The sequence below is a fragment of the Sitophilus oryzae genome, unplaced genomic scaffold (genome assembly GCF_002938485.1).
Source record: "Sitophilus oryzae breed Bouriz unplaced genomic scaffold, Soryzae_2.0 scaffold_1441_pilon_pilon, whole genome shotgun sequence".
NCBI lineage: Eukaryota > Metazoa > Arthropoda > Insecta > Coleoptera > Curculionidae > Sitophilus > Sitophilus oryzae.
The window spans coordinates 1704208-1721199 of record NW_022146106.1 but is presented as its reverse complement, the minus strand read 5'-3'; the positions used below and the strand labels follow the sequence as shown (position 1 = coordinate 1721199).

Below are 16992 nucleotides of genomic sequence, written 5' to 3'. Positions count from 1 at the left end.
TCCATTAGTTAATATGTACGTTCCTTAAGTACAATTCATTATCAGTTTAAAAAGCTGAAAAACGGTGGTTTCTTAGCGATAAACTTACAATAAGTCGATCGTCTCGATTAAAAGTTCTCATGCGAAGGTTCCTGGACGTCTAGATTGACATCCTCAAGGACGTGGTCATAATTCAAAAACCAATTAGTATACTCTGTGGTATTAAGCTATTTTATAGGAAATTCACTGAACTAATAAACAAATTAATATAGATATATATTTGACTCACCCTGTATATCTATAAAAATACGTTTGAAATGTGAACTACCATTAAGCACATATTTTGTAAAAGGTTTGGAGTGAAAATCTCAAATAGGAATCCTGATACAGAACTTTTCCGGAATACGGAGCCATCTTGTACGTATGCATTTGTAGATGTGTTTGTATTTAAATACTAAAGTGAAAGCAACGAATTTAAATGGGTAAACTTTGTAATATATCTTATTAACAATACAATGCAAAAAGTTTTATAAAAATTCGTTCACAGTAAATGAATTCCGAGGCTTGTATCCCAGAAGAGCTTAAAGAACTCCACTAAATAGAAAATGTCATATTTCTAACAGTTTTAGAGCTTACTATATACAATGTACACGCTTTTCTTATACCCGTCTTTTATATTTACAAAAGCAAGTATCCGTAACCGTAGCTTTCCATATACACCTTAAACGATCTTGCGTATTTAGATTCTGCAATCTAGATCTAGCTGTTCGCCGAATAGGCATAATTTTACCACGGACACTGGATTGCATAAAAATCTGTGTGGGTTAAACGAACAAGAAATTGACATGGCTCTAATTTTTATCGACTCTAGGTTCAGACGGTACATGTGCTTGTACTCCTACAGATCTTTTGTAACTTGAAAAAGCTCTTATAGTCACGAATGTAAAACTTAGTCATTTGATTTTTTTGAAAATATTCAAATTAGTTTAAATAAATAATTAAATAAATAATACATTTATTGTCCAACAGGTATACACCCAAACAAAAGACAATTAATAATAGAAATATTAAGATATAAATAATAATAACATAATATATAAAAAAAATAATGATATGAAATATATTTAAATTCTTCGTCACGTTACTATGAGTACCGTTCTTCTGTGAATGTCCTTTAGTATCTCATCCAGTACCCCCTTGAAGGATGCTAGTGAGTGCTGAAACAGATCCAGTGTGTAGTGGAGAGCAATATTATTAAGGTTGTGACAGCATCTATAGAGCGGGGCTTTGGTGGCATTGCAGGTACGAAGTGTTTGGAGGCGGAAAGTGTACTGATATCTAGTTGTGACCAGTGGAACGTGCCAGTTTAATTCGCTCAAAAGAAATGCACAGTCCATCATATTGTTGGAAATTTTAAACAGAAATATTAATGTTGAGCGAAGTCGCAGCTCTCTGAGCGAAGAAAAGCTCCACCTGTCAAGCAGCAACTGCTGATCTATACCCCGCTGTGGATAGACGCCATCAGCTCTAAAGGATAGCAACTAGAGAAATCTCCGTTGAACCTGTTTCAGACGTTGAATATGTATTTGGTATATCGGTGACCATACTACTGATGCGTAATCTAAACGCGATCGTACCAGGGAGTTATACAGAGTAGTGAGGCAAGATATATTTTGAAAGTTTTTAGTAGTACGACAGATAAATCCTAAAGTTTTGGTTGCTGATTTACATACTTCATTAATATGAGACTGGAAATTTAAACGATTATCAATGTACACACCAAGATCCCTTACAAGTTACCAGATTCAAGAGGGGTATTGTCTATATGGTATATGTGACCTGTTATATTGATTTTTAGGGTGACAGTGAGCTTATTACATTTTTTGATGTTTAAAGGTAAATTATTTCGTTTGCTCCAAGAAGATATTCTATCCAAAGATTGTTGGATTAAAAGACAATCCTCAACACTATTGACAGTATGAAATATCTTTAAGTCATCTGCAAACAATAGAGCTGGACAAGATATTTCCTTTATAATATCATTTATATATAACAAAAACAATAACGGTGCCAAATTGCTACCCTGTGGGGCTCCACTAGATGGTGAGAAACGATAGGATTGAAGACCATGATACCCTACGTACTGTGTACGCCCAGATAGGTATGATTGTAGCAGACATTTCAAACTGCAGCTAAATCCAAACTGAGAAAGTTTTGTTAAGAGTATTTGGTGGTCCATCCTATCGAAAGCTTTTGAAAAATCCATATAGATTGCATCAACTTGAGAGCCTGCTTCGATAGCTTTATATGTATATTGCAAAAAGCAAACAAGATTTGTTACTGTAGATCTATTTGGAAAGAATCCATGTTCATCCACAATTAAGCGTTTGACTTGACAATTTTTCAAAAATGCACATTTCAAAATTTTTTGCAAAGTTCGATATTATAGCAATAGGGCGATAATCCTCAATATTGTCAGTGTTTCCTGACTTAAAGATCGGACATATTTTAGAAGTTTTCCAGCACTCTGGAAATGTGGCAGTCTTAATGGCAACATTAAAAATAAAGGTCTCAGGAGGTACCGATGCACAATCCCTTACTAAGAATGAAGGTATTCCGTCAGGTCCAGCAGTGAGTTTGTCCTTCAGTTTCTTCATCGCTTTTAACACATGTGTTTCATCCAGTTGAGGTAGTGTTGTAAAGAAAGAGTTAGTGTCAGTGGTTGGCTCGCAAGAACTTGTATAAACACTGTTAAAGAATGTTGCAAACCCGTTTACAATATCTGTAGTGTTATTTAGTTCATTATTCTCAAATGTCATAATACTTGGAATGCGACTAGAAACGTTTCTTTTATTGATATAGTGCCAGAGCATTTTAGGGTTTGTGCACAGTGAATTTTGAATTTCAGCTAAATAATCGGAATATGCTCGATCAATTTCTCTTTTGGTGATAGTTCGAAGATGTTTATAAGTTGCACATGCCGTCAGACAACCTTCCAAGTTTTCTTCCATTTCCGAAAATTATGATATTTTTCTTGTAATGTTTTTATAATGTCGGTAGTAAACCAGGTAGGATACGGGCGCTTGCTTTTATGGGTATTGTAGATTGGTATATACTCATCCATTATTGTACTGATAATCCTGTATACGTGGTTACATTCAGCATTCTTCAAGATTTCCCAATTTGTATTGCAAAGACGCTCATATAGAAGGGGGTAATTGGCTTTCCGGAAGTTGTATTTTTTTATTGAGCTAATTGGAGAAAAATTTGTGACAATTTCGGACTGAAGGGAAAGTTTAAATGAAGTATGTTATTACTTAGATATATACGAGTATTTTTATTATATAAACCATATCTTTATGAAAAGACATATAAATATTGATTTATTTATGTTCAGCAAAGCGTGGAATAATTACTGATTACTTTCCATGGCGACACCAACCATTTTGATTACAATTTTATGAAAAAATCGCTTTTATTCAAAATCTGAGCTAGATAGGTCGGTATAGGAAACTCTAATATAGTTTGAAAGAGCATTTATATCTGCTTCGGCTTATTTAAAAAAATACATAGTGTTGCATTTGAAATAACGAAGTTTTTATGTAAATAACGATTTAAAATAGACCAGCAATTTTTGATACGCCTGTATACATTTAAGGAAGCAATCAAACTTTTTTATTATATATAGCATGCATATTTAAATATCTTTAAATATTTCAAAAACCAAAGCTTTTAAACATATTAAACCCTTATAATAAATGCCTCATTTTATGTCCAAGACTCCAAAAATGAAATAAAATACGGGGTGTTTCATAAGAAAAAATATAACTTTGGTATGGATCCTAGTTCTGACACACCCTGTACATTTCAAAATAATTTTAAATTATGCACATTGTCACCTCACATATACCCATAAAATATTTTGTGTCTACATCTTTCCGTTTTCGTATAATCAACCGAGGCGAATGAGGTGCGCCCCTGTATTATATACAGGGTGTCCCAGAAATAAGTGCAAGTATTTTAAGGGGTGGTGAACTTGGTCAAAAGAAACATTTTTTCTCTTTACCATTTTTCAAATAAGTCCAAAATAACCGAGTCCTTTAAAAATTTAAACAAAATATGCTTTTTTGCTTAAATTTTGAGAACCACTTGATCTTTTCTGGATTTTCTTTCATGTAAATTTAATTTACTACCTATGTTGCCATATTATCAAGAAATTATGTTTTTTAACTTAAAACATAAAAATTTCCAAAAATTTCCAAATTTTCAAATTTTTTTTTCGCAAAAAAATCTCAGGCGTGTTTCTGAGGCTGAAATATACTACCAGTTAAAATACTTGCACTTGGGGGGACACCCTGTATATTTGTTTGGAACAATTTAATATAATAATTTGACTTAAGTTATGTCTGAAAGACAAACTCTGAGAATATCTAAACAAAACGGGAAACACCCAACAAACCTCCCATTCAAGTGCAACACAAAACGAATCGGGCCCTTCTCCGAACTAGACGGGCGTCGCACAATCGCGCCACGACCGTCGTCTCGTACGTGCCTAATGCTCGCTTTCGTCGAACAAAAGGTGGCCATTTCTATGCAAAACGGTCATTGGAAGCCGTTTGGAAATGCAAAAGAATTTCCGCAAATCGAACGTTCGAGCGTTCGGTGGTGCGGCGGGCAGAGTCGGCGGAATGCGTCTTTGAAGTCGTGGCGCAATGCCCGTTCTTTCTTTCTCTTCTAATAGATTGGGCAACAAAATGTTATTACCCGGATTTCTTCCGGTAATGGGCTATGCGGGGAATGCGACAAAGATTTAGTATTATTCTGATTAGGGCATAGTGATCAATTGTAAGTGCAATTGCATAGTGATCAAGTGATCAAAGTAGTTCAGTCCTTTTTTCTTTGAGTTTTTCATGGTTGGTATTGATATCCATTCATTTTGTTTAATTTATAACGGACGGCATCGCCATGTCTATCACAATATAATTAATACCATAGTATAAGGAAACTAGTAGCTTTACTCCTTGTCAAATCCTTTGTTCTTTTTCTGCCACTTTATATGACCTTGTTCTCGCATCCCGTGACCACTGAAGTAGCTGTATAGACTAGTAGTGGGAACTATCGAATGAATTCTATCGAAACATTCGATAGTTGCAATTCATTGGAATAATTCGATAGCTAGTAAAAAAACATTCGTTGAAAACTATTTGAATAAAAATTATCGAATAGATGCGTCATCTGCCTTGAAATATTGTATTCTAGTAATTCGGCAGCAAAAACCATTCATTTATTAAATTCATTCATTTACGAAATTCATTTATTCGTCAGGATCGATTATAATAAAATATTAACTGGATTTTAGTTGTCGCCCGGCGACGTAGGTTTCTTTCCGAGAAACTCGACAGCGGTCGGTGGCAATGCTATGAAAGAAGCCGGCATCTTTGATTTTTTGCGGAGTCATACCTATAAAGATAAGGACACACTATTTTTTTTTAGTGGTGCTAGTATTTACACAGAAAATACATTATGAAGGGCGCTGTTGCCATATATTGGTATTAGTTGATATTAGTAAAGAATATTATTGTTTGGCTTTAGTTAGTTAGGGATAGTATGTCTATATATTTTGCATTTTTTTATTAATATTCTGTTGTTACACTGCAATAATACTTGTTATTTTGGATGTAGGAAAATGATTTTTAATATTTTTAAGCAAAGACTGGTTTAATAAAAATAATAGTAATAATTTGTTAACAGTAATAATTTGTTATACCTATTAACAACAAAATTTAAAATAATTTAATATAAACATTTTTTTACATAGTAGCAAAATATAAACAACAAATTAGATGTCAAAATTATTTATATTAGATCCTATTTAAAAATAATATAGTCTTTAAATTTTTTGGCAACATTGGTTTATTAAATAATAATAATTACAGAACTAATTTGTTATATTAACAACAAACTTTAAAATCATGAAATATAAACATTTATTAATTTTCTAAGCATGCAGTGTAATGGAAGGAAAATATAAATAAAAATTAGAAATCAAAATTATTTATATTAGGTACTTTATATTACTATTTAAAAATAATATTTACTTTTACTGGCATTTACTTTAAAAAATAAATGAAATATTTCTTCGCAAAAAACTACATGTAAGAGAATTAGCATAAACAAAATACAAACATCGTTAACTTTTTTTTTAAATTGGCACGTGTAAAACTTTCAATTTAATTTTCACACCCCATAGTTTGAGTTCGATAACCATTTACTTAACCACATTACTTAAATATGATATTATTAAGTTCAACTAATTCATATTATTAAAACATCTAAAATACAAATATGTATTTTTAAAATTAATTCAAGTTCATTTCATCTCTCTTAAAAATTGCTACTTCTCAAAATTTCCCATTAAAAAATAGACCATATATACCATATAAAATAAAATAATTGAAAGATCGGGCTACGGAAAATCACACAAATTTTCGGAAAAATTTTGACACCTGCACACGCACACAATCGTCAATTAAAAAAAACTACTATTTTAGTATTTTAAATATTTTAATAAACGCAAGTATTTATAAGGTGAAGTTATAAAAATTTGGAAGAACTAATAATGCACTGACGTACACAAAAATCAAACGAATACTAAATTTCATTTATCAAAAGCATTCGATAGTCGTGGCTCAACGATACCCATTTAGTTGCACGGCGAGGTTGTCACATATGCTTTAGTATACAAATGAATGAATGATTTTATTCGAATAAAACCATTCGATAGTTGAAATCATTCATTCAGTAACCATTCGATAGTCTAATTCATTCGATAGTTCCCATCGCTAGTATAGACGTTGTCTATGTACTAGGCAAAGTATAGTCGTGGCCCTCGCCGTAGTTTTACAGAGATGTATTTAGGAAAATATGAGTTCACAATAAAATACAATAAAAAAAAATTGCTTGAAAACAGAATATTTTCACATTTCCTGTAAATAACAATTATATCTGAAAAATGACAACTGTATATGAAAAATCTTCTGATGGGAAGAAATGCGGAAAAAATACATAATAACATATTTTTATATTATTATCTATTTCAAATATTTTCTACAATTTTTTTTAAATTTAAACAAGTTTAATTTTACCATTAATGTGATTGTTTTGTAGTAATATATTGGTTAGGTGATTTTCATTGGATAACTAATACATTGAACAACACATTGTACTAATTAATAAAATAACATATTTAAACTTCAAAAATTGCTAATAAACATTACAGAAATTTCAAAAGAGAAAAGAAGCAAGAACAATGAGAAATAGCATCACTACTTTCTCACGTAATAAAAGAATAATTTTTTAGTTATTGTTACCGAGTCCCGAAGGTACCGAAAGAACCGGGAATTGATAATTCCGAGTGGGAGGGGGGTGGTGGTGCAAGGGGATTTCCAGTTTTTTTTCGGTACTTTCGGTACTAGCAAATTTTTGTTCAATGATGGTGCCGTTCGTTAAACAGCAAGCAAGGGATGGTTGTCAAAAGTAAAATCGATAAAAAATTGAGGTTTAAATGAAAATAATATCAAATTGCTAAGTTGTAATCATGAGAAAATTAACCTGAACACAAACATGATCACAAATAACTCTCAAAAAAACTCAAAGCACAATTTTTTGAATTATTACTACAACCAATAGCAGCACAGATTAAGGCACTCATTTTTTGTCAATCCGTCTCTGTTAGGGATCGGCAAGACAAGAAATCTTGTCTTGGTAAGCAATTACTTGTCTTGTCTTGAAATATTTTCAAGAATTAAAAAAAAATCTTGTCTTGACCATTTCTCTTGATTCAAGAAATCTTGAAATTTCTTGATATTTTGACAAAAGGGGAACCCCCGTCTAAAATTCGATTATTAAAGGGGAACCCCCTGTTTAAAAGTCGCGGTGAGATTGGTTAATGCGATGTTTATGCTTTCGACGTAAAATCGAGGGTCAGGCATCTAATTTTCAAAAAATTCAAGCAAATCTGAGCCACTCGTAATTGAATCTGGTTCAGAATACCTACTCCATCCATAAATACCATCTCAGACACCTGGAGGTAGAAGTTTAATTAGTGACTTTGACAGTAGTGACGGTGATAATACTACTACAGATAATAACAGTCAAAACACAACAATGAATAAAGCTACTCTACTTCAGTGGCGTACATTAAAATGTATTATTTTTTTATTTTTAAAAGTTTTACGTTAGTTCAAAAAGTCTGTATGCCACTGAAGTAACCGCCTAGCAAAGTTCTTTTTTTATTCCAATATCGTAGGCCATAACATTGTTGGCCCACAGTATGCCAACTTTGGAGATCCGACTTTGGACGTAGTTATGTCAACTTTGGACATTGGACATCCGACAAAGTGCCGCTTCGTACAAATATTTTTTTGCTTAATAATTTTTTTTTCCATCAATTAATCGGTATTCATATAATATACAAATACCTAAGTAAATGAGTATTTCTTTTTTATTTTATATTTTCAAGAAATTTCAAGATTTTCTTGACTTCTTGTCAAGAAATCTTGATCTTGAGAAGTAATTTCTTGTCTTGTCTTGAAAACCAAAAATCATTTCTTGTCTTGATCTTATCTTGAAATCAAGACAAGATCAAGAAGTTGTCAAGAAAATGACGACCCCTAGTGTCTGTGCTGGGACGCAACGCTCGAACCTCGCAGGTCGAAGGATGAAACTCAACTGAAACGCTTTGCAATCTGCCGATATTCGTCAGATTGTAAAAACTGGCAGAAAATATTTTGGAGAGTGCAACTACTCTTTTCCTTCTACTTTGATAATACAGGATAATCCGAACTGTATTCCGGAAACTTCGGCAGAAACATATTCTGCAGATAAAAATAAGTAAAAAAGTTCGTATAAATGTATGAGATACAGGGTGTAGAAGTCTCATTTTTATTTCGATATTTGCCAAATAATTTAATGTAAGTGATGTCAATATTCGGATGAAAATTGGTGTCTGGGAGTTTTTGACATGAGAAATTTGATTTTGATGTCAATATGACTCCTACCCATATTTTTAACTTCTTTGCCGAGTAATAACTTTTTGTCCGTACCTGTATAAAACTACTTAGTAAAAAAAATATGCATCTACGACGTTTTTTAGGTAAAAAATGTCGGTTGGTTAAAAATCGCTCCAAATAAAGGTTTAAAAATTACTCCACAAATTTTTTTTTTCTCAAAAACAGTTTATGTTAGATATAGGGTGTTTGATATCAAAATTCAAAAAAAAATTTTCAGAGAATTTAAATATGTAATGACAAATGGGGGTCAACTTCCGGTATTTCTGGAAGTGCCTCCATATTCAAAATATTTTTAATAGACAGTTCTCGTTGTGAAACAATGATGTGCAAAAAAACTCTGATATAAATATAGTAGTTATCTAGAAACTTCTAATACACGCTCAGCCTGTATATTAGAAATATGTTCTTCAAATAATAATCTCTTATCTTCAATTTATCAGATATAATCCCGTTATTTCTTCTTCTGTGTCCATTTATAACATTAGAAGAATAGAACATTTAGCCTGTTTCAAACGTCGATTTATACACATTATTGTACGGCGGCGTACAAGCAGGTCATCGGGAATATTTCCAGGGGCCAATTAGAAAATGGCGGCCGAAACACGCAGCGATTTCATATCGCAACGTCACGCACAATTACGGCCCCATAATGGCCCTATTACCAAGGGCGTCCGTTAAAATTCCCCTTTTTTCTGTTTCGGTAAGAATGTACATGCATGCTATATAGCAAGATAAGAATTCTTGACGTTAAGCACCGCTACAGCGGATATATTTTTAGATTCGTGAACGGAACACATTCTTACTTAAAATTTTGTATATGTCAAATATTTTTATTGTACAAATATTTAAAATATGTAGCATATTCACACCTTCGATTTTTTTTCAAAATAATTAAAAGATTTTATTCCTATGCCTGTAATGTTGGATCCAGAAAAACGAAACGTCTTAAGTTATTTCTGACATCACATTTTTTGTCCCAATTTAAGCAACCCTGCGAGGGGTGTCTCACTTGGGTAAAAGAGTTTCCTAGATATTTTAATTTTGTGATTTTGCGTCAGTAGATCTTTATTATTTAAAAAAAAGGGGTTGTGTGATATACCTTTTGTTAATTTAATAAAAATTAAAGATTGTAGAGTAAAATACCCAACGGTAATAAAGAGACACACGTTTAAAACATTTTAATTATTACAGAATTAAAACTAGATATAAACCTATATTTATGTGACAAAAATTAGCTACATGAAATCAAATGCTCAAAATGCTTCCTTTCCTATTAACTGTATAAAATGATTATCTTTTCAAAAGGATCTTTTTATTTTAAAAGGCATATGTAAAGTTCTACCTCGAAAAGCAGTTACAATAATTTCTCTCATGTTGTCGACAATAGTTGGTCGAGTTTTGTAAACACTGACTTTAACATATCCCCATAAAGAAACCCAGACTAGATAAAATCAGGAGCATTTAAGTATTCTATTAATTGGTGAATGCATTCACCACCTAATAGAATCATGTCAATTCTCTCTGATGTAGGATACGTTTGAATTTTCGGCAAATTTGTGAGAATTTTTTTTTGTTTTAACTGACACAAAATGATAACTAGTTGTTAAAGTTGGGCTAATTAGACAGCTATGTTGAAGTAACGTCAGACATATCACAGCCACCTAGATTTTATCAAATAATAAAGATCTACTCCAGATCAAATCATATAAATGAAAATAGGAAAATCTTCGTTTGAGGGGTAGGCAACCTTAACAGTATTTGGAAGAGACATGAAATCTCTATTGAATATCGGAATAATATACTGGGTTAATCATTTAAAATAACATGCTTTTAAAGGTGACCAATGTTCAATATTAATTTTGTCTCACCCTGTATAACTTTTCGGATCAAGTTCTAATTTGATTTAAACTACAATAGTTAATTTAGTTATATATTAGGCTATACCGGGTAAATTCCAATTTAGGCAGCTTTTATTGTAATTTAAAATTTGTTATTTATTTCTAGGAAATGTTAAATATGTCAAAAAACTTACATTTTAGTCATATATTTCTCTTATAAAACTAACCCTTATTTTTCTCCCAGAATCCGAAAATCAATTAATATATAGGGTGTTTCTATTACAAAAAACACTACTTTGATATGTAACTTTTTTGGGGACGCCCTGTAGAACTCTCTATATTTTTAAAAAGTGCTCTGAATTAACCTACATATGCTCACTTGTGTCTAGCCCTAGCAGGCAACTATTACGCCCGGCCAATCACGTTAGAGTTTTTGACAAACACAAATGAATTAACACAGTTCAAATAACCACGCTAACCAACCTGATTGGTCAAGCTTAAAAGTTGACTGCTAGGGCTAGACACTTCTCATATGCTCACAAAACTTAATTTCAATACAAACTATCGTTCTCCTTCGAGCCTCCGCGACGTATGAGAGGCGCCACCCTGTACATATTACTTTCCTTCACAGCAAAAATATAAATACTTTACTACTTCAAGTCAAACCAAACACCTTTTGACCTAAAGGCAGATGCACATCTCTCTAATGAATCTAATTTGAATAATTAGTGACTACACCGCCTAGAACTAAACACAGCAGTTAAGCTAGGTGGCAAATCCACATCACTTTAGCTACTGAATAGTAAATTCAGTTTCCTTAAAACGAGAATGTCATTAACATACCTAACGATTTCATTGCTAAAGCACATTCTGGGTGGCTGCTGATCTACTGTTTGACGATGATTCAATTATAATATTATCTTAAATTTTCCATTGTTTATATTGAAAATAATGTAAACGGAAAAACACTGGATGACTAAAAATTTAGAAAATTTCGTCTGCCTACATGTTATTTAACGACAGTGCAGTATGTTATTTAATAGATTTGCGTATATTTTTGAAGACAAAACGAATATCTAACGTTGAAATCTGAAAAATATGAACACGGTTAGTGTGGGATTATAATATGCAATCGTCTAATGGCGTCAGTCGGTTAGTTGTTGCCATCATATTCAAATATGTTGTTTTTAATCTATACTAATATTATATAAAATCCTTAAGTGACTGACTCACTGATTAATCACCATCCTGCTCAAACCACTCAATGTAAGAAGCCCAATTTTGGCATACAGTTGATTCTAGGGTGTAGAGGTTCGATAAGAAGGAATTTTTCGAAATTCCAGTTCCAAAGGGGTGACCAACCAAACCCCTCAAATATTACAATATTTTTTATTTAAAAAACGGTAAAGTTTCCGTAAAAACGCTTAAACACGTATATTTTATTTTGTTTTTTTACATATTATAAGATTTTTTAAAAATGTATACAGAGTGTTTCGAAAAATCTTCTTCTTCTTACGACGCCGCACGGTGGAAAGACCCAATATAAAATGTTGGACATTGACTTAAAAATAAAATTTTAAATTAAATAATTTTGGTAGAAGATTTGAATTACTTAAAGTCCAGACCGTTGTATTTTATCCAACTCAAAAAAATATTTTTAATTATATGTCTGTTTGAAAAGTTTCAAATGAAGATATTACACTGACTTAATTATGGTATTCATTTCTTGTGAAACAACCTAGTTTTATAAAAACTGGCAAAGACATTAATAATTTTTTTTAACTATACATATTAGTGCAAACGATTGTTTTCACTTTAAAATAAAAGATATATATAGTCACAAAAGTTTGGGAGAACAATTGTATATAAGAGACACATAAACATTTTTTTGCTGCTAAATACTATATTTAGTAGCAAAAAAATGTGTATGTAGAAAAATAAAAAAATGGCCAAAGTTGGCCAAGACTTTATATATATCACAAGGTAGATTAAGCCTTTCTAATAACGAAACTAATTTAACATCTTGCCCCAGCTTGCCCCCCTCTAAAAATTTCCATTTAATATATTACTAATACATGCTATACTAAAATCAAAAACCTTTTCAATTCCAATAAATTAATTTAAAATTTTTAGAGTCAAATTATCTTTATTTTTTTATAAATTTATTAATATTTAATTATTAATTGGATAAATACAAAATGACGCTAAAATCAAAAACAGATACAGGGTGCTACAAATATATGGAAAACTTATAAACTATTGGAAAAAGAAAGAGGGTTAAAGTGCAGTGTTGAGGTTTTTTGTTTGTAATAAAAATATTCTAGTGCGTTGATTTACTGTTATATTCTTTGCTTATAATAAAGTTATTGTACAGGGTGTCGCACTAAGAATAGCTCTCGGCTATATCTCGGAAAGTATTAGCCGTGAGGCTTGCAGAAAAAAATATTCATAACTAAAGAAACCATGAGAAAATGCTGGAATTAATTTTCAAATTTGTAGAATGGCCGATATAGGGCGCAACTGCTATAAAAAAATAAGAAAATGGAGTTTTTACACAACTTTGCTTAGATAACTGGTACTATAAATAATAAATTCATAATCTTTAGTAAATTTTGAATATTTTCTGTCAGAACAAATTTCCCCTATCTGCCAAAATAAAGTGGTGGGGGAAGGTTAGGTCTGTTTTTATTTAAATATTAATAATTCTGGACTGGATAAACGGAATCCAACAAACAGGAGCTCGTTTAAAAGAGCGTTTCTTAGTTTATATTATACCGTATAAACAATAATAATAAGCTTTTGAACGTAGATGCTAGGGGGGCGCTGTCTTACAAATTAACAAACATTGCGCGTTTTTTCAAAAAAAAAAAAAAAATAAATGCGATGGTATATGTAATTTTAGCTGATAGTAAAGAGTAATGAAAGCTTAAAAAGTCAGTGAAAACCGCATCTTGATATCTTCTTTCAAATTGAAGATATTAGCAAAATTATATTAAATAGGAAAATATATGTAAGCCCTTAATTACCATATTTTTACAACACGGTATCAGTAGTCTTAGATTTCAGTGGTAAAATCTAAAGTTATTTCTTTTTAAAAGGATCAAAACTAAAACATTCCACAACAGTTTGGCAAAGTTTATAAGCATTTAAAAATTGTAAGATTTTTCCAAAACATACTATATTTTTAGGTCACCCTGTAGATGGTTTGTAATGAGTCAACCACTTTCTTTCATTAAAATTTAAAATTGTTCTGTTTATACATTATTACAGTATATAAAAATCATTTTTTCATCTTTTGGATTAAAAGTGTTGAGAAGAAAACCTCATGTCCAACCGCTCCCATAAGCTCGTTCCACTGTGCGCCGTCTCCTTTCGAAGGTTGGCGATCCAAATAGCTAACGTCATTCTAGATACAGCCATACGAAATATGTCGATTGATGAGCAACCAAACCATCTACGAATGTCCTTTAGCGAGGAATTCTGGCGTCTGCCGATAGATCTTTTGCCCTGGACTTTGCCTTCAATTATTAATCTGAGAAGTTCATACTTTTTACCCCTCATTATGTGGCCTATGTAGCGTGTTTGATGGTAAGCATGAGTTCTTTCTGTTTTCTCATTCGATTAAGAACCTCCACATTTGAAACTCTTTGGACCCATGATATTCTTAATATACGGCGGTAAATATACATTTCGAAGGCATCTAGTTTTTTTTCTAACGATATGTCAAGAGTCCAACTCTCACACCCGTACAGGAGAACTGAAAAAATGTAGCATCTGACCATGCGTACCCGTAGCTCCAAACTCAAATCTGACCTTGTGAAAAATTGTCTCATATTTATAAATGTTTTTCTAGCCTGTTCTATGCGGCTTCTAATTTCTTTCTTCGGGTCGCATTGATCATTTACAATACACCCCAAATACTTGTATGAAGACACTTGCTCTACTGGGTCACCGTTGATATCCAGGTGAATCTGCACAGGTGTTTTGGTGAATGCAAGAACCTTCGTTTTTGTGGTATTTATGAGGAGACCGCAGTTTTCACTATGCCGAACTAATTCATTCATTAGCCTCTGCAAATCTTGTTCATTCTCGGCCAGCACAACTGTATCGTCGGCATACCTGATATTATTGATCACTTTCCCGTTAATCTTAATTCCACATTCGATTCCTTCTAGAGCTTCCTTGAAGATAGCCGAAAAATCTGGTCATTGCCGAAAAATCTGGTCATTGATTAATCATGAAGGTTCGATAAGAAGGGATTTTTCGAAACTCGAATTCTAAGGGGGTGAAACCACCCCTCAAATATTAGAATATTTTTTTATTCAAAAACCGGTGAGTTTTTCGGAAAAACTCTTAAACACCTATATTTTATTTTGTTGTTTCACATATTTTAAGATTTTTTATAAATTTATACAGGGTGTTTCATAAAATATGACCATTGGGTAATCACGATTTTGCTTAAACTGCTTGACGTTTAAAGCTGATTTTTGGCAAACGGATTGACTGTGGGGTGTAGAGGTTCGATAAGGAGGGGTTTCTCGAATCTCAAATTCCAAGAGGGTGAAAACGCCCCTCAAATATTACAATATTTGTTATTTAAAAAACGGTTAGTCTTTCGGGAAAACGCTTGGACAAGCATAATTTATTTGGTTTTTTTACATATTTTGAAATTTTTTAAAAAATCATACAGGGTGTTCCAAAATGTTGGGTAATTGATTAACCACGATTCTGATTAAACTGCTTTACGTAAAAAGCTTATTCCTGGCAAAAGGATTTTTCGAAAGTCAAATTCCAACGAGATGAAACTACCCCTCAAATATTACATAGTTATATAATAATATCGCCATATTGTTTTTTCTCATGCTGACATAAATGTGAGAAAATTTTATCCAGTGTGTATGTTAATGGAAATCCTTGCTTTGCTTTATCATCACCATTACAAATGATTAATTCGACGCGAACGAAGTCGCGGGTACATGCTAGTTTTTAATGTAAACCAATGTGGAAATGTCAGACGAAGCAATGAATGCTTTTTAACTCTGTCATCTTTTTTTCGAAAATTAAAACAAAAAATATTTTAATAAGGAATAGACATATTAAATATTCAATTAAGAGCCTTTGCCTGATATATTGTTATACAAATAATACCGTATCATTGAAAAAAAAACGGCGTCCAGTTGGCTTAGAAATGACGATCAATGACATTCCCCATATAATTTTACATATAAAATGACAGCAATCTTCATTTCATAGCCATCGCTGACGCCGTTTTTTATCGATCTAATTGTATTTGTATGCTTACGTGAAAAATAATTTTGACAATTTTGGTACCTAACACCCGGTATAAAAATAATATGACCACCTTAACCAGACTTCTGATTAAGCAAGGAGACCGCGAAATTAATGGACACTGAGGAGACAGTGAGGATTCTAATCATTTTTAACACACAAAATAAAGACAATATTTTTTAAAGACACAACATTTTAAGTTTTGTGGCAATATATTATTTTATCAACTTAAATAACACATCCATCTTTATATTGAAAATATGTTTAACCTTAACAATAACACAACCATTAATATTTATAAAAGATCGTTTAATCTTCTAATGACACAAATGAAAATAATATCAAACACTGGTAATTCTATAACAAAAAAATCCTAAATTTACATGGAAATTATTTTATTCTGAAACAAAAAGAATTTTTTATTATTTTTTTTATATTTTATTAGTCATTCCCTATATTAGCTTTAATATAGAATTACACATCTAATTTTATATCAATTACAAATTAAATGACAACATACCACAAAATAAAACTACTAAAATTATTGTTTAAGTTTTTTGATGATTATTTGACAACCAAATTAAAGGTTGTATTGAAATGCTTAAAGAAGCATAGCCATGTCTGAAATTGCATATTTTTCGCCAAAATTTAAGCAGCGCAAAGTAATTTTTAAATTGAAAAAAGCATTACTTATTACTACATCGAAGGTAAGTCTTATTCAATTTTGATACAAACATTAGATATTTAATAATGCTATACCTCAATATATGTTGAGAAATACAAGATTTATCTACTCTACTTGGCTTTACCATAGT

General features: G+C 31.7%; 1 protein-coding gene across 1 annotated transcript in view; it reads right to left on the bottom strand.

The window, feature by feature from the left end:
- LOC115876994 (ecdysone receptor-like) overlaps nucleotides 1-16992 on the bottom strand; it is a 924397-nt gene that overhangs the window by 850529 nt on the left and 56876 nt on the right. The window lies entirely within an intron of this gene.